General features: G+C 37.5%; 1 protein-coding gene across 1 annotated transcript in view; it reads right to left on the bottom strand.

Moving 5' to 3' along the window:
• Positions 1-14,373, bottom strand: part of palm3 (paralemmin 3) — a 64,425-nt gene extending 50,052 nt beyond the window's left edge. Inside the window, exon 1 of the mRNA XM_073851956.1 lies at positions 13,992-14,373. The gene's annotated coding sequence lies outside the window, so the exon portion shown is untranslated. The remainder of the gene's footprint in view (positions 1-13,991) is intronic.
• Between the last annotated feature and the right edge of the window lie 5,139 nt (positions 14,374-19,512).

Here is a 19,512-nt window from a genome sequence, read left to right as displayed (position 1 = left end):
AGCAAAAAAAGTTTTGGTTAATAGTGGGTAATACCACTAATGAGCACCAGTAATTAAGCCGCAAATCAGCATATGTGACCCTGGACCACAAAACCAGTCATAAGGTTATATTTTACAAACTGAGGTGTATACATCACATAAATTAGCTTTCTATTGATGTATGGTTTGTTAGGATAGGACAATATTTGGCAGAGATACATCTATTTGAAAATCTGGAATCTGAGGGTGCAAAAAAATCAAAATACTGAGAAAATCACCTTTAAAGTTCAATCAAAAATTACATTTTGTTATATTTATAGTAGGAATTTTACGATAAATCTTCATGGAACATGATTTTACTTAATTTCCTAATGATTTTTGGCATAAAAGAAAAATCAATAATTTTGACCCATACAATATATTTTTTGGCTATTGCTACAAATATACCCCAGCAACTTAAGACTGGTTTTGTGGTCCAGGGTCACATATTAGAATGGATTCTGAAGGATCACATGACGGGAGTAATGATGCTGAAAATTCAGCTTTGTCATCACAGGAATAAATTACATGTTAAAATATATTAAAATACAAAACAGTTATTTTAAGTTGCAATAATATTTCACAATATCATTGTTTATACAGAATTTTTAAACAAATAAATACAGCTTTGGTAAAAAAATTGTAATTATTCCAAACCTTTAACCAACAGTGCAACTGAAGCACTAACACTCATGTGTCACTTATGTCAAGTGTATGTGAACAGAACATTATATACTCAGAATTTAAAATCTTGAAGTTTACTAAGCAAATTCAAAGGTGAAAAAAGCAGGTAACAAAAAACACCCAGATGGTGAGGCACCTGTTCTGACGGGCCCTGACAGCGCCTTGGGGCTTTAGGCTTAAAAAGCACGTCACCTCTCGGTGAAAACAGCCGACATTCCACTTCTGGTGCACATCACCTAGATTCACAGGAACAAACAGTTCTGAAACTGAGAGCATAAAAATTAAGCTTTTATTTATTTATCACCTTTAATATTGCAGCATATTCAGCATCACTGTTTTGCCAGTGCTCAACCAGTTTATTGCTGATACATGTGCTTAGATGACAGCGTTATTTAACATTACAGTCTTAAAGTTACCTTCTGTTGCACCAAACTTTTTCCGGACATTTTCCTCGACCAACACACCCAGTAATAATGCAAAATTATAGCCTTGGCCTAAGACAGCGTGTCCACATACCAAAAGTTCCTATCTGATTGGATGAATCCTATACAGTTTCAGACAAGGTGCACAAGACTTTATCTAGAGATGCAGCTAAGCTGATAATTATTGTCATATTGTGAAAAAAGATAAATGGCCAATATTAAAATTCACCACTATTTTAAATGAATAAAATCAAGGTAACACTTTACAGTGTCACATGATCCTTGAGAAATCCTTCTAATATGCTGATTTATAACTTTTATTATCAAAGTTGGAAACAGTTCTGCTGCTTAATATTTTTTTGGAACCTGTGATTCTTTTGACAGGATTCTTTGATAAATAAAAAGCTAAAAAGAACAGCACTTATTCAAAATATAGGGAAAAAAAAAGTATTTTCTAACAATATAAGTCTATAGCTATTACCTTCTCACCAACACATTCTTGGTGAATAAAAGTATTAATTTCATTCAAAAATGCACCTTATACTGCACTGTATGATGAATCATGAATTACTGTATCCTCTATTATAATAAATTATAATACTCATCTATTCATTGTTACACCTTAAGAATAATGTAATGTATTAAAACGCGGGACAAACAACCAATTGTTTGTCAAGATGTTACAAGAAACTTGCAAATATTATAATGTATTTAATCTAATTGCTAATTATTGTAATTATTTATAAAAATATAATGCATAATGTTATGCATTATTCATAAGGTATTTAAATAATTAAAAATGTTTATTATTAGGGGTGGGAAAAAAAATCGATATTGCAATATATTGTTGTGCTCTCTGTCGCAATAAATAATCGATACACTAACGGCCAATATCGATATTTTATTACAACACAAATGATTAATTTACCCGTCGTCAGTGTCACTGTCACTACCCAATATCTACCATTCTGTTTGCGGGGGGCGCTGTTCGAGTAAATAGGCGTAAAGTGGCGGAAGCAGCGGCCAGTGAAGAACACAAGTTATCTTACAACATCAGAGAAGAAGCGCAGAAAAAAAAAGAAGTGAGAAGAATGGCGGAAGATAACGAAAAACAAATCAAAGACGCACCCGCTAGTTGAGCATGCTGATCAGTTACGCCTGTTCCACACATACTCCGTCTGCAGTGCGTATGCGTTGAGTATTTTTTTCCGCACCCATGTTAACGGATCAGAGCGTTCACACTGCACGCGGTTGCTGTGCAAGTGCATTGAATAATACGTTGTTTATTATACGTTGAGTTTAAACGTGAATATATCTAGAATTGTATTAGTGTACTGTGATAAAAGAGTATCACAATGCTGAAAAAGCACGTTTGTATTTAAAATCAAAATAACGGATAAATGGTGTGTTTGTGGTAAACAGCCGCGGATCAGGAACGGACTGCAAACGTGTCCCGTGTGAAAGCAAAATGAGTCCGTGCTGCTTCTGCATCGCATACGTAACGCACACGGACTGCATACACACTGCAGACGGAGTATGTGTGAAACAGGCGTTAGTGTTCCTCAAGAAGAATATGCATTGATGAGACCACTGTCCAGGTTAACATAAAGCACTTTACAGTAACTTACTACTGACGTTTCAGTATCATGGTTTACACATGTTAGTTAATGTTCATGTTGTTTTTTTTAATGTTCAGGCACTTTTATCTGTCTAGCTGTACAGTGTTTACATTTAAGACCAGGAGGCAGTGAGTTATTATGCAAATGCATATTTCTTTGCACAGTGTTGGAAATGTTGGCATTAATAAATGCATAAGATTTCCTTGTTATGGGTATTTTTTTCTTTTTCAGTCACATATATCGTGATATATCGTTGATGAAATTTCTTCCAATATATTGAATATCGTAGATATCGTGAATCGCGATATTATCGATATCGTGGGCCACATATCGCCACAGAATTGAATCGTGAGTTACCTGTATCGTCCCACCCCTATTTATTATAAGAAAGCATTAAAAAATAAATAATAAAAAAATGTGATATTAATTTTAAAATCTGCTAACAATGACTTTTAATAGTGCTATTAAATAATGTTTTTATGATACATTTTAAAAATATTTTTTACTTCAAGTGAGCATTAGAAAAGGTCAAATTCGGTAAGGTTGTATAAATGTAAAAATATAGTAAAGAGACACAAGAATATCTAATATTGACTAACACAATAAAAAAAAACTAATGTGCCGTAAACAATATGCCACCAATAGTACATTTTTTAAGTCATTTTAAGTTTTTACTTGTCAATCACAAAGTCCTTGACCAGAATATGCTGCAATGTAGGTCTGCAATCTTTTATGCCAAGTCAGCCGGATTATGACATCTCAGGTCAAATAAGGATTTTAAACACAATAACCTTCAGCACACTGTGAATATCTACATGAAGATAAGTTACTAATACCGCTATCTGACATTCATCCGAGCTTCTTTTAAGCTCCGGTGTCAATTATTCATTTTGCCTTTAATGAACAGAGACTCAGTGAGCCACAGTCAATGATTAAACATCTCTTTCCCCAACGGGAACTCAAAGCACACTTTCCCTCCTGCACTTTCATAATGAATCATTTCAGGATATTCCATCAGATACTCTCATGTGATCACAGCAGGCAGGCAAAGTGACATGTAACAGCATGCTGCTGTTGTTGTCTGGGATTAGTGATTTTCTTAAACAGGTTTAGAGAAGAATGTGAGACCAGCCTAATCCTGCCTAAACCAAACGCTCTGATTGCCATCAGCACACTTTAGCGCCAGGACGCGGATAACATACTTCAACCGTGTCATTATACTCTGTCAAACATGATTATTGACCTTCCTCACATACTTGTGTCCACTTATAGATGGCCTTGGCTGAAATTACTGTGCCCTGCAGTTAAAAACACTGTGAAGACTGAGTGTGCACCTACTTGTGCAAACCCAACTATGCACTCGACATACTGCACTAATAGTCCATTAAGTAATAATTGCGTAGTCCATTAGTTGCATATATGGAACATTTCTGAAGTGATTAAGCAACACTTTGTATAAGACCCTATGCACATATCTGTCTGATCTGCCAATCCAATCAAATGCAGTAATGAGCTAGTAATTGTGGGAAATTGCAACCGAAGGTTGAAATGCCCTTCTCCCCTTTATGAGTGTTTAAAATCAACATGAAATCAGAATTGATCCTATTTACTTTCTTAATGTTCTCTGTTTTATAGTCAACCATTTATCAGTGCAAGTTATTCCAAAGAAAGAAAATGTTTGTCTTTGTAATCTTTCAGTGATTTTTAGCTGTCACCTAGGCTTTACAGACTATTGGTTAATGTTAACCGAAGTTTGTTAAAGTTAACCAATAGCCAAATAGCTATCTGTGTTGAGCTAATGCAGTCTTTTTAAATTGCAACAATTACAGAAATAGGATTAAAAAGAAAAAGCCTTTTCAAACTATAATGTAGTATTTCAAGAAGCCAAAACAACCAATACAAACAATTTCTGCCCTTTTATTCTCACTGAATATCCAGCTTTACTCAGATATACATCATAGTAGCACAATGCCGTTTCATGTTGACTTTAAACCTGACTTTGTACTGTATGTTTGTGCAGAGTGCATGTGTGAACTACTTTATTCTTATATTAAATTAGAACTTTTACAGCCTGTCAAAAACATATCTGCCCTTTCGAGTCCAAAAGCACTGAGTCATTGTTTTGTCTCAGTGGATTAAGTGTCTAATGTTTAACACACACATGCTCCTCCGCTGCCCTTGAGTTAGCGTTAGCAAAGACAAATCAACCATCAACACAAAGTGTCGGTCAAAATATGATTATACAGTGTTGAGAAAACAAAGCCTCATTTTAAGACCTCTCCAGCATGTTTAAAGTTCTTCCCTGGTTTTCCTAAATAAACATAAACCTGTTTTACAATTCTGGTTGAATCTCATGAAGCGCTGCCTTTGGACATATTTCACCTCAGACTCTAAAGGAAAAATCTGAAATTATTTTTTTGAGATCAGTAATATGTGTCTGCAATGTTATATGAAAATGAAGTATAAAAAAAATATCATATTTGACCCTGGACCACAAAACCAGAGTAAATTTTTCAGTTATCAGTTTTTTTTTTGCTTTTTTTTTTTATCAAAAAATAGGTTTTGATATATTTATAGTAGGAAATTTATCTTTAGAATATTGATCTTTACTTAATATCCTAATGATTTATGGCATTAAAAGAAAAATTAACAATTTTGTCCCATACAGTGTATTTTTGGCTATTGCTACAAATATACCCGTGCTACTTAAGACTGGTTTTGTGGTCCAGGGTCACATATGATAAAATCAGCACAAATTCAATTCAGTGCAACAGATATTACCATAATTGGGAAAGTTTTTACATAGAAATTTTGCAATTATGTCGCTTTTGCATGATGTTGCATTGTACTGAAATAATAGCGTGTTTGCACTCACATCATGATTTGGTCAGTTACCCAGATGCGTGGCCATATTGATGATACTCAGATGTAAACAATAGCATAGATTGCAAGGTTAATGTCTACTGAATATGTTGTTCTGCTAATTTTTGCTGTCTAAACCACTGAAAAAATGTGTGGAAGCTAATAGGTGGTAAAGATATGTACAAGCAGAATTAATTAAGATATTAGTCTAATATTTCACCTACCTGACCGGAAATGATAATAACAAACAGGAATGTTGTTAAGATTCTTGCCCTGGAAATCCTGATTCAGTTTGGGCAACCACAAACGCATTTTGTTCCTCAGACAGTTTTTTGCATTTATCTGCTTGATTTGTTTTCATTTTTGGCAGTCTATGCAGACTTCAAATGTTTTTCCTGGTCTGAACGATTAGTACAGCCCAAAACATAATAATTGACCATTTTCAGCAGCAATAATCAGCTAAATATCCGAATTTCGTTCGGTTCAGTGGCATTGTTTATGTTTAGTTCCGCCAATATGGCCAACTGATGATGTGTCGTAAAAATACTCTGTATATCTTTATTTTATTGTGTTTTAATGAGATGTTTCTGCATTACTGCAAAGTTCTTCTTTACCTTTGACAGCAACAACTGGCTAATTATGCCTAATGGCTCAGCCCATTTTACAGGGTAATTGACATCAAACTACACATCGTGTTAATTGACTTTACAACACACTACTCATGAACTTGGGTGTCTGAAATATGAGACAACATCTCATAGGGATATCCTGCAAATCTATGTAGCATGTCAACAAGATAATCTGGATAAAGAGGTGGTAGAAACGTCAGAAAACATTGTCGGGATTCCACATTCAAGTCAATAAAGCAGCTGAAGTAATCAACTAAGCAGATAATTAGTGGGTAAAGAGTTGACACAAGAGAAAAGAGTTTCCTGGCATGAAAACCACAATGGTTTTAAGATATCGAGCAAATTAGCAGACAATATCAATATCTGTAGAAAACGAAGCATGCGAACCAGGTGCAACAAAGGTTCATCTAATACATTTCACAGCATTAAATTAGAGCACTTTAGGCATGTCTTTAACAGCACCAGCTGAATATAAATCATAACACACTGCTATTCATAAATAATTACAAGCATCCCTATCTGCCCTTCATGCAGGCAGAGGAAATTAATCAGGTAACGTTCTAACAGCAAGCCTGCTTTCAAAATATTCATAGTTTTCATTACTAATTCCCAGCTCCATACGGCAGAGATGACAGAAGAGCTGTGACCTCATATCCTTCACGCTCTGCAGGGTATCTGAGCATCTGCTGGGTTCAAAGCCTTATCATGAGGCCTATTCATCGAATGTTTTGCGTCAAACTGTAAAGTTCAAGACAAAGTGTCTTCTGATCGGTCTCTGATAGATCATTTAGGATAGATCACTTTATAGTTGAGTATTTAACTTATCTCCTAACTCAGGGATGCCCACTCCTGTTCCTGCAGACCTTCAGTGCTTATCGCAGAGTTCAGTTCTATCCCTGATCAAACACAGTCTCTAATTATCAAGTGCTCTTGAAAATCTTAATGAGTTGGTTCAGCTGTGTTTGATGAGGGCTGGAGCTGAACTTTGCAAAAAGGTAGATCTCCAAGAACAGGATTGAACACCCCTGTCTTAACTGGTTAACTATTATAGGTTTTCAATGGCTGATGTTTGCACCAACATCCAGGGCCATAAATATAATCATAAACATTAGTGAGGATATGCAATCACCCATATTCAGAACAGCTATTAATAAATCTGGTGTTTCAATTACTATTTTTACCCGGGGAACCCAGGGTATTAAGATTAGATTAGAACTATGTAGTAGAAAACCCATCAAAGATTTATGTTACTTTAAAAAATCCACATGGTTTTATACATATTTTGGACGTTATTGCGATGGCATCAAATGGTTGCACCAGTTGAGCTACTGGTGCTACTTGTTGCTATTTTTATCGCAACACAACTCGGAAAATAAAATATTAATACAATGACCACAGCTACTGAAAGAGCTTACAGGTGGCGATGGATACAAGCGTACGCTTAAACCAAACGCTGTACCATAGATTCTTCCCCCACAAGGAGACTAAGATATCCTGGATATCGAGTGAAATCTGCACTGAGAAACTCCTTCAGTGGCTGCGGCGTCATGACAAACATTGACCTGTTTACATCCTGCCAGGATGGCATCTAGCATTTCTTATAACTGCCGTTTGTAAGCTCTTTCAGTAGCTGTGGTCTACTAAAAGCCTCAAAGGCATCATGGCTAAAGTGGAGAGTAAAAACACGCAGGTCTTTAGAAAGTTTTATTCATTCAAAGGCATCTTCCCATTTTTTTCTCCTCTTTTTATCACTAGGAAAGCAGCGAAGACTTAAATTAATTCACTTGATGTTCTTTGACTGAAAATTACAACCAATATCTGCACAATGTGGCATCGTATTAGTATTTTATTTTCCAAGTTTTTTGTGTTGCGGTAAAAATACCAACAGGTAGCGCCAGTAGCTCACCGAAAACAACCATTTCACATAGATAATTCCTAGTATCTCAAATGGCAAAATACTGGCTAATTCATGGGACTGACTGATATATCAGTCTATCAGTACTTTAACCCAAGGCTGCATCAAAAGAACTGTGATAAGTTTATTGTAAAACACTTTTGGTGTTTTCCAATTCACCAAGATTTACCACTGAGCCCACCAGTAAAAATAGACAGAGGCACTCAGTAAACTTCAGATTTATTACCTGCTGGCCATTGAGAAGGGTTGGTTAGCTCCCTAAGGCCCAGCAGCTTCTCTTATATGAGAGAATAATAAGCTCTTGAGTGACAGCGAGTTCAGTGGAGATGTGATGGCATTACACTGCATATTTTCACAGTGAAATTAAAATGGAATACAAGCAGTTTGATTTTACTAGCTTGGCTTCACCCTTCACCTACACAGAGAAAACATTATAAACAAGGAAGACTGTAAACACTAAAATGCTGAAATAAACCCTATTTCAGTTTCCAAACATGGCATCTGTGACAAAAGACAATAAGCAGCTATATTTTTGCTTTTGTATTCCAGGAAGAAAAGTCATACAGAACAACATTAGGGTGAGAAAATTATGCCAAAGCTTTCATTTTTGGGCTAACTATTTCTCTAACAACTTTTGCATGCGTGTACAAGCAAAAAATCAGCAGTGCAATGTCGTCCCATTGTCCTCCTGTGGTTTCCACAGTGGTTCCCCATCAAAAGTAAACACGTCTCCAACAGCTAGCCAATTCTTTAGCCAGCAGGACGCTGTGAAGCGGTCCAAGCCCACACTGAGAGATGAGTACTAAGACAGCAGCAAGGGATGATGGGGGAAATACTCAGTGTAAAATTACACACTGAGCAACAGTGTCTGTGGCCTCGGGCTGTTGTACAAAGAGGTTCTCTGGAAGACTGCATGTATAAACAGCAATTTAGCATCCAAACTGAAATGCATCTAATAGCACGACACAGTTCTCAAAGCAGATCTGTTTGTGCCATCCCATGTGGAGGGAAAAAAAGAAACAAAAGCTTTTAAACTCTTAGACAGGTTGCCTCTAGAGATTTCTGGGTTATTTTTCTCAGATTATGCTGACAGTGTTCCTTTGGGGTGCATTTAGATTGATTGTAGCCTTCTCTCATCTCTCTTAAATTATCCTGGCAAACATACAAGTCCAACGCCTACAGACCAACCCCGAGAGGAACCCAAAGAGCTGGAACATCTCACCAACAGCAGCACCGTCCTGCAGCCATCCATCTGGATTTGCATATCACAGATTTCACACTAATAAACATCAACACATCAACAAAATCTTGTTTTGTTCGGATGTAGAGGTGCCACATTATGCAGAACTACTTACATATATTCAGTCTTAAAAATAAAGGTTCCTAAAAGTGTTTTTTACAACAATTCAATTCAATTCAAGTTTATTTGTATAGCGCTTTTCAAAATACAAATCGTTGCAAAGCAGCTGTACAAAAGTTTAGGCTACTACAATATATTTAGTAGCTTATTAGTGGTGAATACTGTATGTTAAGTCGATGTACATATGATATAAATGTTAAAATCAGTAACTGTGTAATCAAACAGATGATGAACACTAATTGCAATGATTATGTGCTGTAATCAAACTTGTAGGAACAGCAGTCATATTAGAAATAATTTGGGTTCTTAAAACTTGTAAACTAAAGAACTTTTTCCTGCTAACATTTCCATAATGCCACAGAAACATATTTGTCTCTGCATTTTAGCACATTTTAATGTAAAAAAAAGACACACTTCAGCTTTAAAGGATTATTCACTCTTGATAATTTACTCACCCCCATGTCATTCAGTCGAAAAGAAATGAAGGTTTTTGAGGAAAACATTTGAGGATTTTTCTCCTTATAGTGGACTTCAATGGGGATCAGCAAGTTGAAGGTTTCAATGCAGCTTCAAAGGGCTCTACATTATCCCACCTGAGGAATAAGGGTCTTATCTAGCAAAACAATCTGTCATTTTCTGAAAAAAAAAAAAAATAATAATAATATACTTTCTAATAAAGATGCAACAGTTGCAATTTTCTTGGTCGATTCCAATTTCTATGTGACCTGCCGGTTTCGCCAATTCAAAAATCTATACTTACATAAAAATTATTAAACATTATAACTCCCCCCAATCTGGACTAAGTTACAGATGTTCTCTCACTTAACTCTCACAATAAGATGCTCTGTGACTAGAAAAAGGTAGAAATAACAACAGATGTCATTTCCCACTACGTTTATAAATGGTCATTTTTTCCATAACCTTATTAACTGTCATCTTTCACATCAAATTCTTACATTGTTTCAATTAATTGAGTTAAAATAATAAGAAACTGTAGAGTTGTTACCATTCAAATCAAATCAGTATCAACAAACTCCATCTTTCCACTGCAGAAGAATACATTAGATGTATTTACACAGACTGTTTAATGAAGTTACGGTGCCATAAATGTTACATCAAAACGGACCGGCTCAGAATCGGCAGACTGAGCGGGCTGTCACCGGTCTGGGGCAATCATATGGAAAATTGGCTAATTCCGGTCCCTGCCAAGTCGATCGATGCATCTCTACTTTCTAACCACAAATGCTCATCCTGCACTAGCCCTGTGATGCATGTCTACGTCTTCACGCATTACGTAATCACAGAAAGGTCACGTGTGGTTAGTTCCTTGTCTGTGTACCTTGGTTAAAACAGGTAGAGTAGGGTGAAAAACTCCATCTCATTTTCTCCTCCAACTTTAAAATCATCCAACATAGTTGTTTTAGCTTTTTTTAAGTAAAGGGCATTTGACTTTCTTTGCACGTTCGCTTTGTAAACACTGGGTACTTCTGACACAGTGACCTTTCCAATGTCATTACGTAATGCGTGAACCGTAGACGCAAATCTAGTACAAGGCAAGCATTTGTGGTTTAAAAAGTATAACATTTTAATTTCTTTAGAAAATTACAGATTATTTTGCTAAATAACACACTTATTCCTTGGCTGGGATAGTGTAGAGCCCTTTAAAGCTGCACTGAAACTGCAATTTGGAGTCCACTATATGGAGAATATTTTCCTTACAAACTTCATTTCTTTTCGACTGAAGAAAGAAAGACATGAACATCTTGAATGACATAGGGGTTAGTAGATGATCAGGAAATTTTTATTCTAGAGCGAACTAATCCTTTTCTTTTTTTAATCACAAGAGAGAAGCAATTAATAACTGTCTGTTGAAGAGTGTGTCTTCCTTTAAATCCAGAGGAAAATCAATGCTTCAAACTGCACAGGTCATTTTTCTCTGTGTAACCGAGTATTTGATGGCATGGTGACTCCTTGGCAGAGAGGAATTTCCCTTCAGCAAACTGAACATCCATCATCTAGGGGTCTAGGAACGCTTCAGAGCACCTTCACCAGGGCACGATGGCCAAGTGAGACCGTTCCTTCTCTATACCACTCAATTTTCTCTTGCTGACTGTCTGCACTTTTATTTTCATTTTTTAAATCTCTGTACTTTTCACTCTGGTGAACCTGAACTGCACTTTAAAGTTCTTCCCTTCATGGGTGGAAAAGTACCAGATGGAATTTGTTTAAATCACTTGAACAGGTTGCGACAGCAATGACAAGGATGGTTTCCAGCTCTGCTACCAGTTGTTTTAGGCCTGTTACTGATAATACCTCTTTTCGTCAATGGTAAGCAGTTCTTGGACAGACAAGCAAACAGGCACCAGGGAAACTTGAGGAAAACTTCTCTTTTTCTCTCCAATCATTCAGTTCAGTGAATTCTAAGAGCTCCATTTTGCTCTTCATGTTGTGACACTCTACTTACAATGTTCAAATTCTGCGCGTGCATGCTTTTAAATATGACTTCAGCATGAAATTGGGTTGGCAACTAATCCTGGAAAGTATCTGCAAAAAAATTCTTACTTTAAATGTGAAATAATACTTTTGTTCTGCTATGGATTACACAGACAAGACAGATCCAGCACCTAATGTTTACAATATATACTGATCCTAGCATCAAACGACAACTGATAGCCTGTGAAAAATAAAGTGATGTATTTAGTTCTGTTACCATGTAGGCTGATGGGATTAACAGCGCAGGGTGTTGCAAACTCCTGCTTTAAACATGGAGACACCTGCTTGGCACGTCAAGCTATATCAAGCCATGAGAGATTAACTTTAAACAAAGAATTATTTGCGCATTGAATATTAAACAGAATAACCATCATCTCAAAGACAGCAGTGTCCAAAAAGTGTGCCTTTGAACACTTTCGTAGTTTGCCTGTAGCCCTCATAACTATAGTGTTATTTGACTCGTAACTTGTAATAACACTATCTTTTTTTAAAGATCACACTATTATTACTATTATTCCAAATAATACTATTGTTATTATTATTACTCAAAACAACATTAAGAAATGTTATTACCAAAAAAAAAAATGAATTTAAAAAAACTCATTCTGTGAGTAACATTTCAAATCCTGAGGGTTTTTCTGATATATACACTACTGCTCAAAAGTTTGGGATCGGTAAGATGATAATAATGTTTTTTATATAAGCCTCTTATGCTCATCACAGCTGCATTTATTTGATTAAAAATACAGAAAAAAACAGTAATATTGCAAAATGTTATTACAATATAAAATTATGTTTTTTGTTTTAATATACCTTAAAATATAATTTATTTCTGTGATACAAAGCTGAATTTTCATCAGCTGTTACTCCAGTCTTAGTTGTCACATGATCCTTCAGAAATCATTCTAATATGCTGATTTATTATTAGAATTATCAATGTTGGAAACTGTTGTGCTGCCAAATATTTTTTTGGAACCTGTGATTTTTTTTTCAGGATTCTTTGATGAATAACAAGTTAAAAAGAACAGCATTTTTTTCAAAATATAAATCTTTTCTAACTATGTATATATATGCTATCACATTTTCTTAATTTAACACATCCTTAGTGATAAATAAATAAAGAATAAAAACTTACTGACCCCAACCTTTTGAACAGTAGTGTATATTGTTAGAAAACCTTTCTATTTTAAATAAATGCGGTTCTTTTTAACATTTTATTGATCAAAGAATCTTAAATTAAAAAAAAAGTTTCACAGGGTCCAATCATAGAATAGTTTTTTTTCTGTATTTTTGATCAAATGAACACAGCCTTGATGAGCATAAAAAAACCTCTTTAAAAACATGAAAAATCTTATATACATATATATAATATAAATATACATACATATTTATATACTTTTTTTGTCTGCCAAGTCCAAGTTAGTGTGGCCTAACCAACATGCAAGTAGCCAAGTAAATATTTTAATAAATAAATAAATACATAAAAATAACAGGATCCTCCATTATGGTGCATCTCAAGGTCAGTAAGTTCTCTCTCTCTCTCTCTCTCTCTCTCTCTCTCTCCATATCATACATTTTGACCAGGTCATTTAGAGACATGTTTTGTATTTAGTAGTTTTTACTTAATGGTTACATCCCTTGACATTTTTTAGAGCTATACAAAAATAATTAATGATGTAAATAACATTTTTCAAAAACATATAAAAATGACTACACACATAAAATGAATACACAGATCACAATAAGACCTGTCTAAATGTGTTTTCAACTAGATTTAAGATCTCAGGCATTCTTATTTGTAATTATACAAACAGTAATAATTCCTGCAGATGATTACCTGACTATAATAAACCGCGCGTTATGTACTTTTCATAGCCAAGCCAGTAAGTGCGCGAAGAAAAACATCAAGACCAATAAAACGTTACCTGGTGAGTGACTAACGTAAATCAAGTTACAAAACACCTCTCAATAGCTTTAAAACATCCTTACCTGATGTAGCGGTCCGTATGTCCTTCTGAATAGGTAATGAAGTGTCTATAAACAAACAAACGGAAAGCGGAACTAATATTGTTCAAATGTAGGCAGAAGTTTGCATCGAACGTCTAACGTTACGCCGAATGGACGAGTTCAGCAAACTTTAGCGCGTCTTCTGCTGGAAGAACAAAACACCTGAAGAGCTTCGCCAAGAGCAAGGAAGGATTTATGGCTTCAATTCAACGTTAGTTGAAAACAGGTTAGTTCGAAACGGCTGCCAAGTGACATAAAAACGCCGTTGTGACATAGAGTAAAAGAAATGAAGTTCAAACATTCACTGCAAACTTTGTGCCTCTCTCACCGCGACGCACTTCATGCGTTCCGTGCATAGAATGAAGGAGCGGTTTCTGGTTACCTGACTCTTAGTCTCTCAGTTCCTGTTTGTGAGGCCAAACCCACTTCTGGCGGTTTCCTTTTTTTTTTTTTATTATTAAAAACTCCCAGTCTTGTTTATATTTGTTTTTTTGGACTTGTTAAAAATTAACTGCTCATGCGGTGTGCAGTTAAGCAACTGTTGACCCAATTTGTCAGCTGAAGAGAGTGGAGAGGCTTCTGATGTCTTCTGTAACGTTAAATTACTTAAAATTAACCTGTTATACACAGAAGAGAGCTGTCATTTGAAAGCTGTCATGATGTGCTGTGTCTGGACAAGGAAAAGCACGTCTTTCCAGAGGTCTTCAAGTCTGAAACCACAGTGGAGTGAATTTATTTAGGCCTATTTATTCATTCATTTCAAAATAAAAAGTAAAAAATATCAGCCTTTTTAAAAAGTAGAAATCTTTTGTAACAAAATACACTACTGTTCAAAAGTTGTCCGTAAATTTTTTTTCTTTCTGTTTTTGAAAGAAAATACTTTTATTCAAGGTTAAATTCATAAAAAGTGATAGAAAAGACGTAAAGTGCCTTGCGAAAGTATTCATACCCCTTCATTTTTTTTTCACATTTTGTCAAAAACTAATTTCAACTGCTTTAAATTACTTTTTTCCACATCAATCTACACTTCATATACCAAAGCAAAAACAGGTTTTAATATCTTTGCAAATTTATTAAAAATAAAAAACTTAAATGATTCCATTGCATAATAATTCCTACCCTTTTTAGCTGAGATTTAGCTGAGGAGCATTCATATTGTTGTAGATATTACTAAACTTCGAGTGAAGTTAACCTGTGGCACATTTAATTGAATGGGTATGATTTGGAAAAGCACACACATTTTAATAAAAGGTCTAACAGCTGAAAATGCGTATCAGAGCAAAAACAAAAAACAAAACAACTGCCTGTAGCGCTCAGAGGCAGGACTGCATCACACATCTGGGGATAAGTTCAGAAAAAAATCTGCTGCATTGAAGGTTCACAGAAGCATGTAGTCTCCGTTACCCTTAATGGAAGAAGAAACAACCAGGACTCTTCCTAGAGCTGAGACTCAATCCTCTCCTCAGTGAAGACAAATGAAAACACACTTGGAATCTGCAAAAAATCAAGTAAAAGACTCTCAGATTGTGGGAAACAAGATTCTGTGGTCTGATGAACCTCAATTCCAAGCATCATGTTTGAAGGAAACCAGGCACTGCTCATTACCTTAAGAGTACCATCACAAAAGTAAAGTGTGTTGGTAGCAGCCTCATGCTTTGGGGCTGTTTTTCAGCGGCAAGGACTGAGAGACTCGTCAAAGTAGAAGAAAAGCTCAATACACCAAAATATTGAGATAGCCTTAATAAAAACCCAGTCCAGAGCATTCAGAACCACAGACTGGGCAGAAGGTTCACCTTCCATCGGGACAATGAACCTAAGCACTCAGCAAGAGTGGCTTATAGACAACTCTATATCCTTGAGTGGTCCAGCCACAGCCCTGACTTTAACCAAATCAAATATTTCTGGAGAAAAGTGAAAATGTTTGCCAGACCCATCCAAGCTGACAGAGCTTGAGAGGTGAGGCGAAAAATGGCAGATAATGTTGCCAAATGTTGATGTGCAAATCTTGCTGCATCATACCCAAAAATACTTGAGGTTGTAAAGGTGCTTCAGCTGAGTACTGGGTTAAGGGTATGAATACTCATGCAATGTACTTATTTCAGTTTTGAAATTCTGCTTTTGCGTTGTCATTATGGTGCATGGAGTGTAGATTGATGTGGAAAAAAAGTTATTTAAAACTGTTTAACATAAGGCAGCAACATAACAAAACGTGAAATAAATTAAGGGGTATGAATACTTTCACAAAGGCACTGTATATTGTTAGAAAACATTTCTATTTAAAATAATTCAGTTCTTTTGAACTTTTTATTAACTTTTATTAATTAAAAAAAAAATTATTAAACAAATCATCATCAAAGTATCACAGGTTCCATATTAATATTAATCAGCACAACTGTTTCCAACATTGAAAAGAAAATCAGCATGTTAAAGTTAAATCACCTTAATGATGTATTTGTTTTTTATTAACTTGCTGCTTTTCACTTCACAAGACATTAATTGATAGACTGGAGCTGTGTGGATTGCTTGTGAATTCTTGTGATGGGTTTTTTTTTTTTTAGCTTCTTTGGACTCTCACACTGATGGCACCCAGTCACTACAGAGGATCCATTGGTGAGCAAGTGATATAATGCTAAATTCCTCCACATCTGTTCAAATGAAGAAAGAAACTCATCTACATCTTGGATGGACTGAGGGTGAGTAAATATTCAGCAATTTGTAAACTATTTGTCAGGGCTCTGCCCTGGCAGCTTTGTCTGTGCTGTCTTTGTTTAATGTTTCTTTGTTTATCTTGTGTCTTAACACATGGCTTTGTCTTTGTTTGTGTCTACCATGTGTTCCTGTGGTCCCACCTCCTTGTTTCCCTTGGTCATGCCCTCTTGTTTAGCCCTTGTCCTGTCCTCGTTTCTTCTAATTGTGCTCACCTGGCCCTCATTACCTTTCTCCCTTTATATTGTGCTGTTTCTCCTTCAGTGTTTGTGGGTTCGTCTTGTGTCATAGAGACAGTGCTCATTTGCTGCTCTACATTCCAGTCCTGCCTTGTAGTTTGGTGTATCCTTGCTGCAGTTTTGCTGCTTTTGCTCTTTATTTATACCCTTTAGCTTTCTTGCTAATATTTACTTAAAATATTATTTTTAGTAGTTCTTCTGTCTTGTTTCTAGTTTTGTTTTATTTGGATTTAATACTTTTACTTTTTATAGTTTAAATTCAGATATTATTTTTACCTTTTTGTTTTTTTTGTATTTTATTTTTTCCTTTTTTACATATTACATGTTTCTCCCTGTGTTGTGCTGATTAGTGTCGTGTGGTCTTGAATGTTGTATGTTTGTGCTGTGTGTTCCCTCCAGTCCTGACCTCCCAGCCTGAGACTCCCTGCCTGTTGGTTCTCCTGGGCAGCTTGCCAACCAAGCCTGGTGCTGAGATTCTAACTCTGATTCTGGCCTGCTTTGCATCCCGTCACTCTGACTGCTAGCTCTGGCATTTTCTGCTCTGGCGTTCCCCTCAGTCTTCTGCCTGGTTTGGCCATATGTATGGTACTGTTCTCCAGATTGTCCATCTCTGGAGGCACTATTCTCTTTTAGCTGAATTGGAGCTCAAGATTGTTCACCCCTGTGCACCCCTGAACCTGTGTTAATAAATATTTGTCTGTCTTATTCACTCTGCATTTGGGTCCCTTCTTGCTAACCCTGACATTACGAACCCGCCCAAAACAAGGACCCAGCAGAATGAGTATAAAAATAATTCCTCCTGCAACTGCTCAAGGGAGGCTGGCACTTCAGCAGTGTGTGGCCTCGCTTCGCCAGCAGGGCCGAGAGGTGCGGTGTTTTGCCCAATTCTTCTGGACTATGGCCAGGGGCTTGGAGTACGATGATGCGGCTCTTAAGGATGCCTTCAATCTTTGCTTGGATGACCCCTTGCCACAGTGGGAGATTGAGCAACTGAGGATTTTAGACTTCTGGAATTTCTCCAACTATGTGCATCATCGCAAAGACTGGCAAATCCTTTCTCCACCAGAATCCTCCACCACTGACCATCCCACCGTCCCTTCCTCATTGAATCAAGATCTGCTCCCTCTTTTGTCTCCCACACAAAAGCGCCGGCTGAGAAGGAAGAGAGCTGTCCGGAATGCTGTAGCCATCACTGAGTCTATCCCTGCAGCCCCAGAGGGCGTTTCAACTGCCCCTGAGGGTGTTCCAGAGTCAGTTACTGAGCCTATTTCTGCAGCCCCAGAGGGCGTTTCAACTGCCCCTGGGGGCGTTCCAGAGTCGGTTACTGAGTCTATTCCTGCAGCCCCAGAGGGCGTTTCAACTGCCCCTGAGGGTGTTCCAGAGTCAGCTACTGAGTCTATCCCTGCAGCCCCAGAGGGCGTTTCAACTGCCCCTGGGGGCGTTCCAGAGTCGGTTACTGAGGCAATTCCTGCAGCCCCTAAGGGCTTTTCAGTTGCCCCTGAGGGCGTTCCAGATTTGGCTACTGAGCCTATTCCTGAGGCCCAGGAGGGCATTACAGCTGCCCCCAAGGGCGTTCCAGAGTCAGCTACTGAATCTATTCTGTCAGCCCTGGAGGGCGTTTTAGCTGCCCCCGAGGGCGTTCCAGAGTCAGCTACTGAGCCTATTACTTCAGCCCAGGAGGGTGTTTCAGCTGCCCTCGAGGGCGTTCCAGTGCCAGTCCTGAAGCAGTCAGAGTTCATCCCAGAGCCAGACTGCAGCAGCCAACCAGTTCTCTTACCCATGCTGAGTCAAGTCCCAGATCATCTTCTGACTCCAAGGAAGCATAGGTCAAGAAGAATGCGAGCAGTCCAAGATGCTGAATCCGTCTCTGAGTCAGTCCAGTCTTCTCTAGTCATCCCAGACCTAGACTGCAGCAACCAACCAGTTCTCTTACCCATGCTAAGTCAAGTCCCAGATCATCTTCTGACTCCAAGGAAGCATAGGTCAAGGAGAGCGGCCCAAGATGCTGCATCCGTCTCGGAGCAAGTTGAACCCGGTCCAGTCATTCTGGAACCAGTCGAACCTGATCCTGTCTTTCCAGAGCCAGTCAAGACCGGGCCTTTCATTCCAGAGATGGTCAAGTCAGCGGCAATCACTTTTAAGGTTGTCCAATATCCAGTGGTCCCAGATGTACGTAACCTGGTGGAACCAAACCCTAAGCAACCCACTTCACCAGCTGTCTCATCCCTGGTGAAGGAGACTGTGACTATCCAGGTAACTTTTCCTGAACCTCCAGTTAATCCTGTAATGCCCAAGAAGGCCAGTCATGTCATGTCCTCAGAGCCTGCTTCAGAGAGGCCAATCAGAGAGCCTGCTTTAACTTCAGTGTTATCTCCAGCCCTTGAGTTCTCTCCAGAATCAACTCCAGAATCCGCTCCGTTCCAGGAGCCTGCAGAGTCATCTTCGGTCCAGCAGTCTCCAGAGACCATTAGTACAGCCCAGGAGGGCACGTCAGAATCAAGCCCTGTTCCTGCAGCCCAGGAGGGCACATCAGAATCAAACCCTGAGCCTTTTCCTGC

The sequence above is a fragment of the Garra rufa genome, chromosome 12, assembly GCF_049309525.1.
Source record: "Garra rufa chromosome 12, GarRuf1.0, whole genome shotgun sequence".
NCBI lineage: Eukaryota > Metazoa > Chordata > Actinopteri > Cypriniformes > Cyprinidae > Garra > Garra rufa.
This window is presented reverse-complemented; position numbering and strand designations above follow the sequence as displayed.